At 26.5% G+C, this 18,435-nt stretch overlaps 1 protein-coding gene across 2 annotated transcripts in view; it reads right to left on the bottom strand.

Moving 5' to 3' along the window:
- LOC142328035 (uncharacterized) overlaps positions 1–17,114 on the bottom strand; it is a 460,868-nt gene extending 443,754 nt beyond the window's left edge. For both annotated transcript variants that reach the window (XM_075371480.1, XM_075371483.1), the window contains exon 1: positions 16,999–17,114. The gene's annotated coding sequence lies outside the window, so the exon portion shown is untranslated. The remainder of the gene's footprint in view (positions 1–16,998) is intronic.
- Positions 17,115–18,435: the final 1,321 nt, after the last annotated feature.

The raw sequence follows: 18,435 nt of genomic DNA, 5'->3' as shown, positions 1-18,435 counted from the left end.
CAAAAAAGTTTTGGAATTTTCTGAAACATGGATAAAATTGAAGTTCAAGCTATTAAGTACTATTTTAACCCCGATGGATATGCGAAAAGAAGTAGATTCTACTTTAAAGGATTTTTCCCTTCGTTTCTAACGGTAAAAAAATAAGCTGCTGAATTTAAACGTGTTCCTATATCCACTATAGATGATGAACGCTCTGGAAGCCCAAAAACCGTTACAGCCGACGAAAAAGTCACAAAAGTTCACAATGCGTATTAAATGATCGCAGGCTGAAGGTATGCAAGTTTGCTGACATCGCAAATATCTTTGTAGATCTTGTCCATTACATTTTTGATTATGTTCTGGGTATGAAAAAGCTTTCCGCATGAAGGGTGTAGTTTGTTAACAATGGACCAAAAACGCATTCGACTGAATCGCTTCTCCAGGGTTTTTGTACTAATTTAAAGGCGATTCCGATTTCTTCAAAATTTTATAAGATTAGATAAAACATGGATTCATTATTACACTCCAAAGACTAAACAGTAGGATAGTGCGCTAATTAAAACGAAAAAGGTTCTGTCTCCAGGAAAAATCATGGTTACAGTTTTTCGAGATTCTCGTGATGTAATGTCGGTATCATCTGGAGAACGTACATATGAACGTAGATAAAACGTAAAAAGCGTAGATATGGCCCCAGGCCAAAGACAAGGCGGATAATTACCACAGTTGTGCTCTCCGTACTGTTGTATGCGGCGCCTCTTTGAGCGGACGACCTTGAAATTAAGCGAAATGAAAAAAGGCTGACTTCCTTATGTTGAGGCGGACTGCCATAAGAGTGGTGTCGGCATATCAAACCGTTTCTGCCAGGACCATTGAGGTAATTTCCGCATTCATGCCGATTAAACAGAAGGTTATTCCGCTTAAAAGGACTTACTAGGGAATGTTCAAAGATGAAGCGTACATTGGCCGCGGAGGAGTGGCAGACGAACTGGATTGGGGTTCCCCCACACCTCTCGGCTTGGACTAGGAGGCTGATTCCGGAAGTGGGGCCGTAGGTCCAAAGGAATCATGGCAAGGTGGGTTACTGCCTCGCCCAGTTCCTTTCGGGCCAGGCGGATTCGCCTTCTACCTAAACAGTTTCCACAGGAGACAGTCTCCGAGGTGCATATACTGTGATTCTGAAGACACCCCGGAGCATACTGTTTTTGTTTGCACCTGATGGGATGTAACCAGGAGAAGGGCAAACCTAGAGTGGTTAACCCCAACTAATACAACGGAGTATATGCAGCAGGGACAGCAGAAATGGAACTCAGTGGGGGGGATGATAACCGAAATCCTGAGGAGCAAGGAAGCGAAGTACAGGATCTGGGGCTCCGACCAACCTTATTCGATGAAGAAGTATTTCGTGTAGAAGGTCACTGATCAGGCCTGCAAGAACTGTTTTAAAAACGAAGCGTGGCACGTGTAGGATAGGGAAGCAACCCACATGCCTAGGGCGTCTTGGCTTGCCCACACACAAGAATGGGGAAGTCGAGGCTACCCGAGAATGGTAATCTCGACTCTATCGTTTTATCACGATAGTGGGCTTGCACACTCACTAGGGTTGCTGCTATCCTGTCAAACTCCTTATCTACGCTTTGAAATGCTTCCGCATGACCCTTTTTCGCTGAATTTACTCGTAGAAATTATCTTCTGTTTCTACATCTGGAAAATTGGCTCGCTGTATGAAGATTGACATTAAATGTGTGGTTAAAGCTGAATTAACATTACTAAATTAAACTCGGATGTATTTAATTATTTAAAATTTAAATAATGAAATCATTTTATAATAAATATATTATTCTAAATGAATTTTCATAAAAGAAATACAAGTACACCCCTAAAATGCAATAAATATAATAATATTTTTAATAAGTATATAAGCTTCAATAACAATTTTTTTTAAATATTTAATTATTATGATAATTATTTGTTTAATTATATTTAATTTCAATAACTTTTATTTTACATAAAAATATTCAATAAAATCAATTCATTAAAAAACAGGTAAAAATATTAAACGATTTTTTTTTTTACTTCAGGATAGGGAAATGTAATTTTCGAACTGTTAAGAATAATATACAAATACATCATTCAGTAATATATTGGAACAATTCATATAAGCACTAAAATACTTATAAAGTAGATATATTAAAATTTTTCAAAATCATCTTAGAAAAATTTACCTTGACATTTTAATTTTAAGTAATAATGAAATAATGACTTGTTAATTTTATTATATCTGACAACTATATTCTGATAAATTTTGAATTAAAGCAAACAAACTTTCTTTATAAGATTAAATCTTTGTGAATATATTGTCTTAAAAAAATTCAAAACTATTTATAAAAACTTTCCATTGGAACATTGAATGTGTGTCCATTTTATTAAATTATGTTCTTTCGTACTGTGTATACTTCCTTGTAAGAAGTATAGGAAGTATTGTGATCGCAAAAAATTTTGGTTTTCATATTTCAACGGAAATATTCATTTTGACCATCCCTGAATCCATTTTGACTAGTTTCAGCATTACGTCTGTACGTACTCAAAAACGATTAGCCATAGAATGTTGAAATTTTGGATTTAGGACTGTTGTAACATCTAGTTATGCACCTCCCTTCTTGATTGCAATCAACTGAACTCCAAAAAAAAACCCAAAATCTAAAAGAATTTGGATTTTGGACTTTTTCTTAACTGCAGTAGTAAGCCCACATTAAGAGCTTTACAACGATATATCATAAGTGGTACTTATTTTCATTAGTTCCAAAGTTATAACCAAATTAAATGTCTGGATCTTATAAGGCACATCGGTTCGAATCAGACTTCATCTCCTTTTTTTTTTTTAATTTGCCTTTTTTTTGGTTATATATATTGATTTATTAATAATTATTAACTTCCGAATGTAAAAAAACGTTTTAAGATAAATAATATTTCAATAATAAAAATTATGAAAAAATATCAGAAGTTGTGAAATAAAATAAGTTAATGAAATAAAATTTTATGTACTTTACATTTTTTTAAATGTGTATATGTAATTTAATAAGCGTACAAGGAAGTCATGTGGTGTCCCCATCACATTTTTTTTATCTAAAATTTATCCTAATGTAGGATAATAAATATTTTATTTCGATTAAATGTTTAACAAAAGTGTACATAAATTATGTTTTTTTAATGCGTAAATTCAAGTAATAGGTTCTATTTTATGAAATAATGTCCCTCAGGGTTTTTGTAAATAACTACTGAATTAGGAAATTAGAGTTTAGACCTTATATGTAGCGAATATCTTTTTCCTTTTTTTACATCGTAAATAAATAGGCACCGGCCCCAGTTTCATTAGGTAAATATGATGACTTCCAAAATGTTAAATTAAGTTTTACATTTTTATTTTTGATCATATCCGTTTTAATTACATATTTAATTGTTTAATTTTTTTATATTTTATGTAATTAAAATGTGAATCGTAACCTTTTACAAAAAACAAATTAAATTAAAAATTGATTTTAATATTTTTTTCTTCGGAAATACCGAGTATATTTGATTAAGTTACGAATTAAATTATAATGAATTTCACAGTTTCGATAATTAAAACGGTTAGAATTAAGTTGAATGTTATAATTCTAACTGATATATTTAAAGTACCTTTTAATTTATAACTATGATCGGTAAAATATTTTTAAATTCTGTATATGGTACTGCACTTAAATAAAAATTAATGTAACAAAAAATATTTTTTTATCTTAAAATTTTAATTTTTTATTAAATACTGAATATTTAAAAATAAATTATACTTCTGTACGTTATTAATGGGAAAAATATTAAAAACTTGTTTCTCGTAATAAACATTAAAAATTGTTTTTGTTAGAATGAAAAAAAAACAAATCTTTTCAGTAGCTGTTAATATATTCATTGAAATAAACTAAATTATAAATAATTGTTAATTAATTAAGCGCAACTGCCGGTTGTTAGGGTCCAACAGGTGCACTTGAACGAACGGTATGCACCCGACAGAATTGTGAAATTTCATTCATCGGTAAATGAATGCATTTGGTTATTCTTTCTTTTTTTTTTAATTACAAAAAAATAGAAAAATTATTTTTAACAAAATATTTTAAAGTAAATTTCATTAGATTTACGGTGCTTAATTCAGAAATGATTTTAAATAATGACATTAATTTATTAGCGAATAAATTTGAGTTGTTTTTATTTTTGACAAAAAAATATAATTTACATTTAATATTCTGAAAACTCCCCCATTTCTTCTCCATATTAATCGAAGAAAAATTAAAAAAACAAAGAAATTTAAATGAATGTTATCAAGTTCAATATATGTTTATTTACCTTTTTTTTTAATATGAAAATTTTCCGTTTTGTTATAAAATTAAATCACTTTTATAAAAAAAATATATATATCGTTAAAATTGAATGTTCGAGCTGTATATGAAAACACTTTTAAAAAATATATATTTTTATATAAACATTTTTTCATTGCACAGATTTATTAAACCCACCTTTATCATATACTCGTACAACCAACTTACCGATCCTATAACAATTTTAATGATCTGGGGGATTTTAAGTAAATTAATGAACTAGAATAATGAATATACTAATTAATAAATTAATGAAATTTAAAGAATTACATTTTTTAAGTGAAATTTTTTTATTATTATTATAAAATTTACTACTGTTATATAAATTGTTCTGTTTCTAGTTCAAATGGATGTAAAGGAGATAAATATTAGTAAGATTTTTTTTTTACATATTATTTAATGATCTTAGTTAAACAAAATAATACCTTATTATATAATAATACGCTAAACATATATACTACGTTAATATTTAACCATATTGGATTACGTATAATACGATCAAAAGGGTCAATTGATAAAAAATCTATTAAAAATAATCTTTTCATAATAGAGCATTCATGTTTTTTCAAAGTATTATTATTTTAAAATTTAAATTTTGGACATAGATTAAACATAGGTACATTTGGACATTTACAAACATTTGGAAACGTAGATACATGGACATTTGGACATAGATATAAAACTTTCAAGGCATTTGATAACGTAGACTGGAATAAAATATTCATTTTAAAAAGATTAGGGTTCAAGATCTATTGCTAACATTTACAGGAACAAACAACAATAGCAATAATTGAAGAACATAAGAAAAAAACTTTAATAAGTAAGGAATCCGACAAGGATGTTCCCTACCCCCGTTACTTTTTCATCTTTACATAGAATTAGTAGTTAATGACGTTAAAGAACAATTTAGATTCGGAGTAACAGCACAAGGTGAAAAGATAAAGATGCTACTACTTGCTGATGATATAGTAATTCTAGCTGAGAGTAAAATGGATTTAGAAGGAACAATGAACGGCATGAATGAAATCCTACGCAAGAACTACCGCATGAAAATAAACGAACAAAACAAAGTAATGAAATGTAGTAGAAATAATGAAGATAGACCATTGAATGTAAAAATAGGAAGAGAAAAGATTATGGAGGTAAAAGAATTTTGTTGTATGGAAAGTAGAATCACTAAAGATGGACGAAGCAGGAGCGATATAAAATGACGAATAGCACAGGCGAAACGAGCTTTCAGCCAGAAATATAATTTGCTTACATCAAAAATTAATTTAAACGTCAAGAAAAGATTTTTGAAAGTATCTGTTTGTAGCGTAGATTTTGATGGAAGTGAAACTTGGACGATCGGAGTCCCTGACAAGAAAAGATTAGACGCTTTTGAAATGTGGTGCTATAGGAGAATGTTAAAAATCAAATGGGTAGATAAAGTGTCAAATGAAGAGTTGCATTTGGAAAAATATAGTTAAAAGAAGAGACAGAGTTATAGGCCACATATTAAGGCACCCTGGAATAGTCGCTTTAATATTGGAGGGACAGGTAGAAGGAAAACATTGTGCAGGCAGGCAACGATTGGAATATGTAAAACAAATTGTTAGGGGTGCAAATTGTAGGGGGTATACCGAAATGATACGAGTAGTACTAGATAGGGAATCTTAGAGAGCTGCATCAAACCAGTCAAATGAGTGAAGACAAGAAAAAGATGTTGATTTTAAAATTTTCTTCGCAGAGAAATACTTGTTGAAATAGATGGTATCTAAAAAAGAAGTAAACCAACGAGAAAATTTTATCTCAATCGACAAGTTTTTATCTAATTGAGGCATTAAAAATAACTTTTCTGAAGATTTAATAAAGGTTTGTTGAACATTTTTACTTCCTTATACAAAGTAATGAAAGGATTGTGATCGCGAAAAATTTCGGTTTTCAGAGATATAGCCAAAGAAAATTTTAATTAATGAAATGGATCTATAAGGGGAAGGCACATCAATTCGAATCAAACTTCATCTCCTATTTTTTAACTCTTTTTTTTTTTTAATTTAAATATATTGATTTATTATTAAAAATAAATCAAATCGTGATTGTAAGAAAAAATTTACAATAAATAATTATTCAATAATAGCAATAAAAAGAAAAATATGAAAAAGAATCAGAAGTTATTAGTCAAATAAAATTTTATGAACTTTTAAAAATGTGTAAATGTAATTTAATAGGCATTACATATGTGTATATGTAATAGATTTGGTGAAACATCTGATAATTTAATATTGATTGAAAATTATAATTTAGTATCGCATTATTTTTTAATTTTCTGGTTTAATTTCTGTATTACTTTTTTTTAAATTATTCTGGAATTTCTGTTTAATTTTATCTACATTAATGTTAACTACAGAGTGACTGAAAAATTGACCTTCACAAGAACAACATATACACTGAGGCATACATGCCCGATCTTTACTAAATTGTAAAAAAAAATTATCTTTTAGTTCATTACTCCTCTCATAATATACAATATTGTACAATATTCTCCCTAAGTTGGAATCTATCATCATTTCGTTTATTTGGTTTTTGTTGGCAATCAGTTATCGCTCTTTAGTTTGATATAATTTTTCAGATCTTAATTGGGGTACACGTTCTCTCGTTTTCAAATTTTCTCTCTTCTTATATTTATTCATCATTCTCTCTTAATCTTTTTATTCTTCCCTTGTTCTTAACATTTTCTTCCTTTTCATATTCATCTTCTTATTGTTTTTTTTAAATATTCATGTTATCTTTCTTTTTCCTGTATAATTGTTTCTTTTCCTTTTTTGATTATTCATGAAATAATCCAATAATAAAAATTGAATATTTTATACCGTAAGGTGTAACATTTGTAACCAGTATACAGAAGTTCACTAAACGGAATAGTTTAATTATTATTAACTTTTATTTATACGACACATAGAAATCTGAAACTTTTGTTAATCAGCAACTTAACAAGATATGAATAATACTGATCTTTCTTTTTCCTGTTTAGCCTCCGGTAACTACCGTTTAGATAATTCTTCAGAGGATGAATGAGGATGATATGTATGAGTGTAAATGAAGTGTAGTCTTGTACATTTTCAGTTCGACCGTTCCTGAGATGTGTGGTTAATTGAAACCCAACCACCAAAGAACACCGGTATCCATGATCTAGTATTCAAATCCATGTAAAAATAACTGGCTTTACTAGGACTTGAACGCTGTAACTCTCGACTTCCAAATCAGCTGATTTGGGAAGACGCGTTAACCACTAGACCAACCCGGTGGGTGAATAATACTGATCTAGTAGTACGAGTAATAAAGGGACTTTTACTCTATCCTAATATTTCATGTATGATTGTTGAATTAATAATTGTATAAATATTTGATGTTAATAAAAACTAATATTTCAGCAATTGTATAACTGTCCACTTTATTAAAGAATTGGAGGATCGTATTTCACTTTCAAATGAAATAAATTTTAATGAAGTGTAGCAAAAAATGTGTGTATGTAATTTAATAGGCGTAGAAGGAAATCATGTTGTGTTCGCATCAGATTTTTATTAAAAATAAAAAGTTATAAAAATATCTACAAAAAAGTGATATTTTTTACCCATTTTTTTATCAGGAAGTCACTTTGTCAGTTATTTGAATAGTATTAAAACATTAACATAAGACTACCCACAATCTTTTTGTTTCTTATGATGGGGTAAAATTTATTTATTTCTATTATACTATAATGATATTATTAGTTTTATTACACTATAATGATATATTAATTTAACATGAACAAATTTATCTTAAAATCGATATTTACTGTCCAATTAAACTACAGATTTATATTAGAATTGAAAATAGAATTAATAACCAATGTTTATAAATCTATTAATAAAATATCACCAATGCGTTATACCAACCGATGAAGTATATAAAATTATAATAAAAAAGCTGACATCACAGTTGTAGAACTTTCCCATCAGGCGGCTATATTCCGAGAATATTTTCTTTTAATCTTGCAGTACAGTAGAAAATTTCTCTGTCAATGTTCGCAAAAAACCTGGAGGTACAATTTAATTGTATGTGCTCTTTCTATCTACCTTTGTTAGTCTTGGGCACAGTAATTAGTTTACAGTTTTCTTCATCGTTTCCTTTTTTCCTTCTGCAGATTTTTGTTTTTTGATCCGCATTTTACAACAGTCTCTTTTTCCTTTCTCATTTGCTTCGATAACTGTATTAACAACTTAGAAAATTGTGTTATAGATAGGTATTTTTATGTTTTTTTTCTATACTATGCGCTATCATCAAACATTTTTGAATTTCACTTATTTAAATAAATATTTTTGGTCTAATTTTACTTTCCCAACTAGATAGCGCTATAGCTCTGGAAGGGAAAGTATTATAATCGCTTCCAGTTTGGGCATATGCGGTTTTCACCGGATCTTGACGTTTTGACAACTAAGGAACCAGAAACCGGATGGAAATTTTCCGGATGTTGATTTTCGTATGTACGTCTTTGTGTTCGGTGTTTGCCTCTAAATCACCTTTATCTCCAGAACTACGGGACCGATTTTGACCAAACTTGTTCAGATTACTTCTATATATGGGAGGCGTTGATGCCATTAAATTTTCAATTTAAAAGGTCAAAGGGGTAAAGCTGTAGAGTGAGATCATTTTCATTATCTCGATATTTCGTCTAATTAAGGTTATATTTTTCTTACGCACATTTGTTAACAATTAAAAAATAATATTTAAAATTTTTTTTGCAAATTCGCATCCTCATCCGAAATTAGTAATTCATTAAACTTGGAAGCTTTGTTGTTATTGTAACGATGGTGGTTTTTCATTGCGGTTTCTTCTATTCTCGTCTAGTCACGCATATAAATTAATTTTTAGTGAATAGAGAGCTCTAAACCCCACCAAGCGGCCGGATCCAACCAAAAGTCATGCATTTTTTAACATTTTTCTTCTTTTCCTTTTTTATTGTAAAAATAACAATAAATAAATATATGTATACAATATAAATATATTGTGACTGCTATAAAAATACTTTTTTTAATAAAATTAAACTTTTACTCCCACTTTGGGGTTCGCGCAAAAAGTAACAAACATGCTCGTATGGATATCAATTTATACATTTTCAAGGTCGATGAAAATGATTTTAATATTTAAAGATGTTAAAATAGAAGTTTTTTTTTAGTAATATCAGATTTTAAATTTACGTTTTTTAAATCCAAGCCAATATTATTATCTTCAAATTGTAACGTGGGGTTTTTACTTCCTTGTACGAAGTAAAGGAAGTATTGTAATCGCGAAATATTTCGGTTCACAGATTTCAAAAAAATATCCATTTTCATCATCCCTGAATCCACTTTGACTAGTTTCGGCGTGACGTCTGTACTTACATATCTCGCATAACTAAAAAACGATTAGCCATAGGATGTTGAAATTTTGGATGTAGGACTGTTGTAACATCTAGTTGTGCACTTCCGTTTTTGACTGAACCAAAAATCAAAAATTAAAAAAAAATCTGGATTTTGGACTTTTTCTTCACTGTAGTTCTCATTGAGAGCTTTCCAACAATATGTCATAAGTGGTACTTATTTTCATTGGTTTCAGAGTTATAGCTAAATGAAATTTTGGATATTAGAATGCCTTCATCGCTACGAATTCAACTTCATTTCCTTGTGTTTACCTTTTTTTTTAATTTAAATATAATGATTTATTAACCTCTGATTGTAAAACGTTTTTTACGAAAAATGGCAATTCAATAATAACAATAAAAAAAACTATGAAAAAATTCAGAAGTTATTAATGAAATATGATTTTATGTACTTTTCATTTAAAAAAAATGTGTATATGCAATTTAATAGGCGTACCAGGAAGTTATGTGGTGCCACATCAGATTTTTTTGTTATACTTTTATATATTTCATCAGTTGGTATAACGCAGTGGTGACATTTTATTAATCAATTTACAGCCATTGGTTATCAATTCTATTTTCAATTGTAATATAAATCTGTACTTTAATTGGACTGTAAAAATCAATTAATAAAATGTCACTTAATAAAATGTTAATGTTAAATTAATCTAAATAAAACATAATGAAAAACTATGGTAATAAATTTAATAAACGTAAAAGATTGCAATTAACGAAGAATTTTTACTTTTAAATTTCGATTTATAAATTTGAATTTAATACTACGTGACAAAACGATTGACGCACATTGTAAAATTGTATTTTTTTTTTTTTTTTTTTTTTTAATTAACAAAATTTTGATTTTAATCGTTTTACAAAAGATATTTAATGTTAATTTAAAATTTAGCACTGTTAAAATACATTTTTTTTACGTGATATTCATTAGTTTTTGTTTTCTCAATTTATATTTTAATCAGTTATATTTGTTACCCAAATATTTAAGATTAAAATTTACTACATGAATATTAGAAAAAATTATTTTATACAATTTTAAAATCTGTAAAAGAATTTCGTAATCCTGTTTTTTTTTTATAAGAATGAAAACAGAAAGCAAAAAGTAAACAACTTTAACTCTATAGATAGAAGTTATATCAGCGTTACAACTTGTTGATTCATACAATGAACAGCGGTTTTGTTCTGTTATTTAAGTGAATTGTTGGTACAATACCTATGTGTAAACGAAAGATAACTTTTTAAAAATAATATGTATCAAACTTCGCGGATATGAGAATCATTAAAATTCATATTTTGTTTTTATTGTTTATTTCCTTATATACTTTTTTATTTGCTTCATTTATTTGAAACTAAAAAAAAAACTTAAAAAAAAATTCAACAATTATTAATTTTCTTCATATCCAATTGAATCCATTTTTTTTTTAATTGACATTTGTTGTTTTGTACGCAACAGATTACGGCAATAATAGATAATAATAAAATTTATTATTTTTAAAAAATTTAGTTTTTATACGGTAACATTTGGGTTACCAGTCGGAAATTATAAGATTTATTCCTTCCATTTTTTTTTTTTTTTATACATTTATGTCATGGAATGATTAGAATGTTGAATGTTTCGGATATATAAATTGTTTTTATCAGCGTAGAAAAAGTACCAGTGGATAACAAAAATTGTAGAAATAAATTGTAGTATTACAATTTTATTAAGTTAATGACATTTAATAATTCAGGAGACTGTACATTTATATAATAAATATAATTATAAATACGTATAATAATACACATATTTATAAATACATTTTATGAAAATATTATTTAATCTTTTTTCTTTTTGTTTCTCCAGTTAATAACCTTACCTGCAATCCAGAAACTGTTTATAATTTAATCATTCTACTTATTTGTTTTATAAAAATGTAATAACTACTCAAACGTTGTATTTTATCTGCTGTATACTTATAAAATATAATACTACAACGTATTTAAGAATACCTTTGAATTTTTTACTTCCTTGTACGAAGTAAAGGAAGTAAAAAATTGTGATAGCAAAAAATTCCGATTTCAGATTTCTACAGAAATATCAATTTTGACTATCCCTGAATCCATTTTGGCTAGTTTCGGCGTGACGTTTGTACGTACGTATCTCGCATAACTCAAAAATGATTAGCCGTAGAATGTTGAAATTTTGGATTTAGGACTGTTGTAACATCTAGATGTGCACTTCCCCTTTTGGTTGCATTCGACTGGACTAAAAGTGTCCAAAATACAAAATATTTTGATTTTGGAGTTTGCAATATTTCTTCTTAACTGCAATAAATTGCAGTTAAAAGCCCTCATTGAGAGCGTTTCAACGATATATCATAAGTGGTACTTATTTTCATTGGTTCCAGTATTATAGCCAAATAAAATATTAATTACTGAAATATTTTGATCATACAAGGGGAAGACACATCGCTTCGAATTCGACTTCATTTCCTTTTTTTTTAATTTAAATATATTGATTTATTAATAATTATTGGTTGTAAAAGGGCAGTAAATAATAATTCAGTAATAACAATAAAAAAATCAGAAATTATTAATGAAAAACTTTTATGTAATTTTAAAAATATCTACAGTAAATATAATTTAATAGGCGTACAAGGAGGTCATGTGGGTCCACAACAGATTTTTTTAATAAGCGATACATTTGACCTTTTAAATTTATTTTTTAACAGTAACGTTGAACATAAACACTATAACTAAAAATGCGATAAAAAATTTATATGAAGACCAAAATTCCCAGAAGTATTGTTTCCGGAAAATTTATATTACGATTTATTTTAATACAAAATTATTTGTTCGTAAAAGATAATAATGAGATATGAAATAGAGCATAAAAAGTAATTTAAATTGAATAAATAAAAGAGATTAGTTGTATTTTTAATGTTTTAAATATCATGATTGAAAATCCATTTTCAACTTTTATTGTTTATATATATAACGTACAATGGGAAGTTCGTGATTACTATAAAGAGGTTTGATTGGTCAATGTAGATGGGTAATTTCAATATTTGACTCTGTGATCCCTAAAGTTACATCTCATCAGCCCATATGTATTTCAATATGGTTTGACATATCCATAGTCTGTTTTCTAATAACAAATCTGATCCTTTGACTACTGTCCAATATGTTTACGTAATTTTAAAGCAAATCGATTCTGTGAAATTAAAATGTTAAACTATCGTTTACAATTTTATAATTTAAATTATAGTTTTTCGAAATCGAAGGTTCTGAGGTTCAATTCCTCGTAAAAGTGTTACTTTTATACAGATGTGAATACTTGAGAGGGGATTCCTGTGTACTTTGGTGGTTGAGGTTCAATTAACCATTCACCTCAGGAATGGTCGGCCTGAGTCTGTACAAGACTACGCCTAATCTACATATCATCCTCATCTCATTAGGTCTGGGAAGGTTGCTTATTATTCATTAGTTGAAAAGATTGCAACGTACACATTAGGTAAATAAAAATTAAAAATTTACTTTATACAAATTTTATTTTCATGACAAGAGATTCTTTTTAAAGTTGTCAAAATGTTAAATAATACATTATTACGGGTTTTTTTTACATAATTTTTTTTTTTAAATTACGCAATTTTTTCTTTTATTTGAAAGTCAAGATTATAATTTTAATCAGCAAGTAACGAAAAAAATAAAAGATAAAACTTAATAAAATAATTTATTTATTAAATATTAATTACAAATAATATACGCAATCATTCAATAGATTTTGCCCATATTTGATATAAAAATGTTTAATACGTGGATATACAATTAAGGAGCTTTTTCATATCGAGATCTTTGGTACTTAAAAAAAAAAATATACTAACTTATACAAAATTTTATAATTGTTTATCATCCACGCCGGTACATCCCAATTTTTTTAAATTGGCATTAAAAAAATGCACTTATGTTAAATTATTTTTTTTACTCAATTTCATACATGGGAACTACAAATTAGTATCAAAATATATAAATAAGAAATTAAAATATTCCTGCACGTATGGAAACATGAATAATTTGTCTTATTTAATAATTATTTCATAATGCAAAGAAAAAATAGAAATAAAAAAATTGTAACAGTTTTATTAGTATAAATTCACTTTATTTTAAGGTAAAATTGAGTAAAATTGTTTGACACATTTTCCAGGTTTCCGGCTGAAATATCTATTTATTTGAGATTAAAATAAGCATATGATTTTGTCAAGAAATGTGACGTTATTAATTAATAAAATATATTAAAGACAAAAAAATTGTGAAACAAAAAATTATTTTTTTTACGTCATTAAAATTTACAATCGGGGAAAAAAAGGTGAAGAAAATAAAAATATTTTTTGAGATTTTTTTTATTAAATTTATGAAGGGAAACTAAGGAATAATTAAAGAATTCTTAAAACTTTTTTTTATGAATAATAATATATCTGAATAATGTAAAGTGATATTGACAAAAAAAATTTGTTATTTTGTAGTCTATTGAAATTTAAGACAGACTTTATAGTAAATAACTGATAAAAGTCAAGGATGTTTACTTCTACTTTTCCTAAAAGGAAAATTAAATAATATTTACCTAAGTTTTCTTGAAAGAAATTATTATATGTAATATTATGTCTAAAAAAACGGGATAGGATAAATTATTATTAATTAATTGTATTAACCAGTAAAATTAATACAGTAATTAACATTTTATAACAATATTATTTTCTGACTGACAATTTATTACTTTTAATTTTTTTTATTAAATTGTGCTTTTAAAATTAGCATTTTTACGTAGTTTTATTTATATTTGTAATTTATTTTCGCATATAAAAATTACCATTACAGTATATTAATGGTGATTAAATTAAAACCTTTCATTTTGTTTAGATAATCCTACCAATTAAATTGTTTTTTATATGTAATAGTAAAAAGAAAAAGAAATATGTTAAACGCTATTCAATGGAGGTTTAATACCGTGAATTTTTGTAGGTAGAATTGATTCATTAAAATACAGCCTCAGGAAAATATTGGAGTATTCATTTTGATCCGATTTAAATTCATATATATATATATATATATGCTTTCCATTACCATTCAGCTGTATTTACATTTTTATTAAGTGAAACTTAGTAAGAATAATAATATTTTGTTTTTTAAGTAGTTATTTAACTGTAACATAAAAAATTCAATTGATTTCAGTTACTGATTTTTCTTACATGTAATAACGATTTACAGTTTCATTAAGCTGTTAGAATATTGTATAAAGTTGAGTATTAATTACAAAACGTATTATTTTTTATAACCAGTTTAGAATAAAATTATAAAATTTTTTATTTATTTTCATAAGTGTTTTACTGATTGTACCTTTTTTTTAGACATTTTTTTTTTTTTTTAATTTTGTGATTGATTAAGTTCTGTTTTATATTTTGATTCAGGAGATAGATGTTTTAGATTAATCTATTGCTAATTTCTATATCAACCTTAATAAGTCTTAAACGTAATCAATTTTGTTACTAATTTTTTCTTCTCTTAACAATTTATATTTCGTCATTACTGTAATAAATTTAAAAAAATTATAATAATATTAGTATAATCGTAATTATAATAAAAAATTATAATAGATGTAAATTTAATCAAATTTTAGTCAATTTGTGAATTAACGAAAATGTGATTATTTTATATCGTGATTTAGGTGTATGAATTTTTTCCTTATAATTAACTATTTATCTCAATTTTCATGATATACATAAAATTTATGGGTAATATATGATACTCTGAAATACAATATTTAGTTATTTCTGTTAATTTTTTTTAAGTTTTGTATTAATTTTAGTTTTATGAATTGTTTAACTCATATTTTACACAAAAATATTTCGTATATTTTGTATGAAAAGAGGTTAACTTTATTCTATATTTATATAAATTAAGTAACAGAACAGAAGAACTTTATTCCTCATTACAAATGTTTGGCTTTCGCCAAGGCTCTAAGCCTTATCGGCAAATAAAAATTAAGCCTTATTAACAATTAAAAATGCAAATACATAGCAAAATACATTAATAATTACATAAAAAAAAGTTAAAAAATAATATCTACTACTAAATTTATTATAAAAGATAAAACAAAAGAAAGTTGTGTATTGCTAAAGAGTACTACTAAATTTATAACAAAGATACTAATAATTATGAAAAATATTTAGCGTCATCGGAAAGTGGTTGCGGTAAAAATATATATTTCAATCATAACAAAATATTAAAGGATTTAACTGTTTGTTGCTTTAAAATTAACATATATTCTAGATATTTACAGTTTCAAAGGCTAGCCATCGAAATATCTCTTTCTTAAACGAATTATAATTTTTCTAATCTTTTTTTTCTTGTCTTAACATATTATATAAACTGGGAATAACAACTTTCAATGATTTTCTACCATATAAATTATTATATTTAGAAACAACAAATAGATGTTTATAACTAGTTTAATTAATTTTTTTTTTTTAATTTTAAATCCATTTTTTACGTGGAACATACATATTAACTGATAAAAACCTACAGGTGATAGCGTTGATACAGAATTAAAATAGTTTATCCTTCCTATCATCCGACGGTCTTTACTCAGGATTATTTTAATGATTCTATTTTGAGATTTTTTTTAATTTTTTCATATGGTCATTTGCTGTTCAACCCTGGAGACTACATTTTGCAAGATTTTACAATAACATCCTTTATTACTTATAATACTATTACAATCATGAGCTTTGATAATTGACAAACATTAAATTCAGAATACTATCTAGTTACTAATAATAGAATGCGTTTAGATTATTTTCATAAGGAAATATCCGAATTTCATCATAATAAAAAAGTTTGGTAAAGTTTTCAAAACGCATCAATACTCAGATTCTTTCTATTTTCTAAAATACATAATATTATTTTTACTGTCTTCGTTCAGTAATAATATTTCTAAATAATTGGATTGCTGATAAATCGTTTTAAAAGTTTTGTTATTTCGCGAAAAAAATATATTATAGACAGTCAAAGAAAAAATGATTAAATATATAAATTAATACGTTCATATATTTTTATAAATTCATAATAATAACCAAATTTACCTTGTTTTATTTATTATTAATTAAATTGGAGGTAGGATAATATGAAGTAAATGACGTGCTTTACCTTTAGAGAAGAGCGTCGGCGATGCCTGACATACTATTAAGCGCCGAGACGCCGCTCTGCGTTTTTATATGCCAAGTGTTAGGCTATAGCTTTGTAGACGCACGCGCTTCCACTGCATACCCCACCTGGACGAGCTGTTCTATACATACAGTTCATCGTCACACGTACATAACGTAATACGTTTTGGACCTATGTGTTTATAGATACATACATACGCCTGCCAGTATGTATATATATATATATATATATATATATACATATGTATATTCTAATTGTAAGCCACGTTTCATATACATACTGATGAGCATTTCGTGCACGCTAATAGGCTTAGCTCTATTCAGGTACCCGTTAATAGTTGTTGCTACAGTATAATAATACTAATACTAATTAATATCCGTTTATTGTTTAACATATGGTTGGTGACAAAATAAATGGATTACATTCCAGTAATAACGTAATCATTATTTTATTTCATTTTTAATCATTTTTTTTCCAAAAAAAAAAATGATTAAAAATCTTCTCTGGAAAATCGAGAAGTAACAATAATAAATTAAATATCATTATAATTACATTTTTATTTTTATTTTTTTCAATCATTTTAATGGATCTATTAACACACTTTTTCCAATATTCTGTTATTTTTCTAATCTTTAAATACTTAAAAGAGATAGGCCGTTTGTTTTATGATATAATGTATCTTTGTTACAGTTTTTATCCTTTACAACTATTTTTATAATACAATTAAAAATCCTGATAATATATATAAATCATCGATGATGTTTTCACAAAATTTTACCGGAAATTTCTTTCACCTACGTTTCGTCATATTATTTGATAAATTATAAAATAATCTAACTAAACATTTTACAAATGTTCAGTTTTTTCCATCGTGCTTCACTTATTATTATTAGTTTATACATATATATATATAAAACGAAATACACCGTAAATATTTGTAGTTATAAAATAATCTAACTAAAAATTTTACAAATGTTCTGTTTTTTCCATCGTGCTTCACTTATTATTAGTTTATACATACATATATATATATATATATATATATATATATATATATATATATATATATATATATATATATAAAACGAAATACACCGTAAATATTTGTAGTTATTTTTATCTAGTATAATATAGTCGTGAATATAAGATGAGTACTATCAAATACGTGTTATTCGATTTTGTTACATTTCGTGCTGTTTTAATGACTTTTAAATCGGTTATTACTTTATGTTTTATAGTCATTGAAAGTAAATTTTAATGTCCGTATTGAGGCTATCGTTGGATCGATTGTTTTCACACCACTCAGTGTTTAGTTCATAATGTAACATAATTGGTAGTAAACTTATTTTGCTTTCTTTATTTTACTTTTTTTTGCTCCTTTTTATGGAAAAAAATAAGTTTTATAAATCTTATAAATTA

The sequence above is a fragment of the Lycorma delicatula genome, chromosome 7, assembly GCF_047948215.1.
Source record: "Lycorma delicatula isolate Av1 chromosome 7, ASM4794821v1, whole genome shotgun sequence".
NCBI classification, from domain to species: domain Eukaryota; kingdom Metazoa; phylum Arthropoda; class Insecta; order Hemiptera; family Fulgoridae; genus Lycorma; species Lycorma delicatula.
This window is presented reverse-complemented; position numbering and strand designations above follow the sequence as displayed.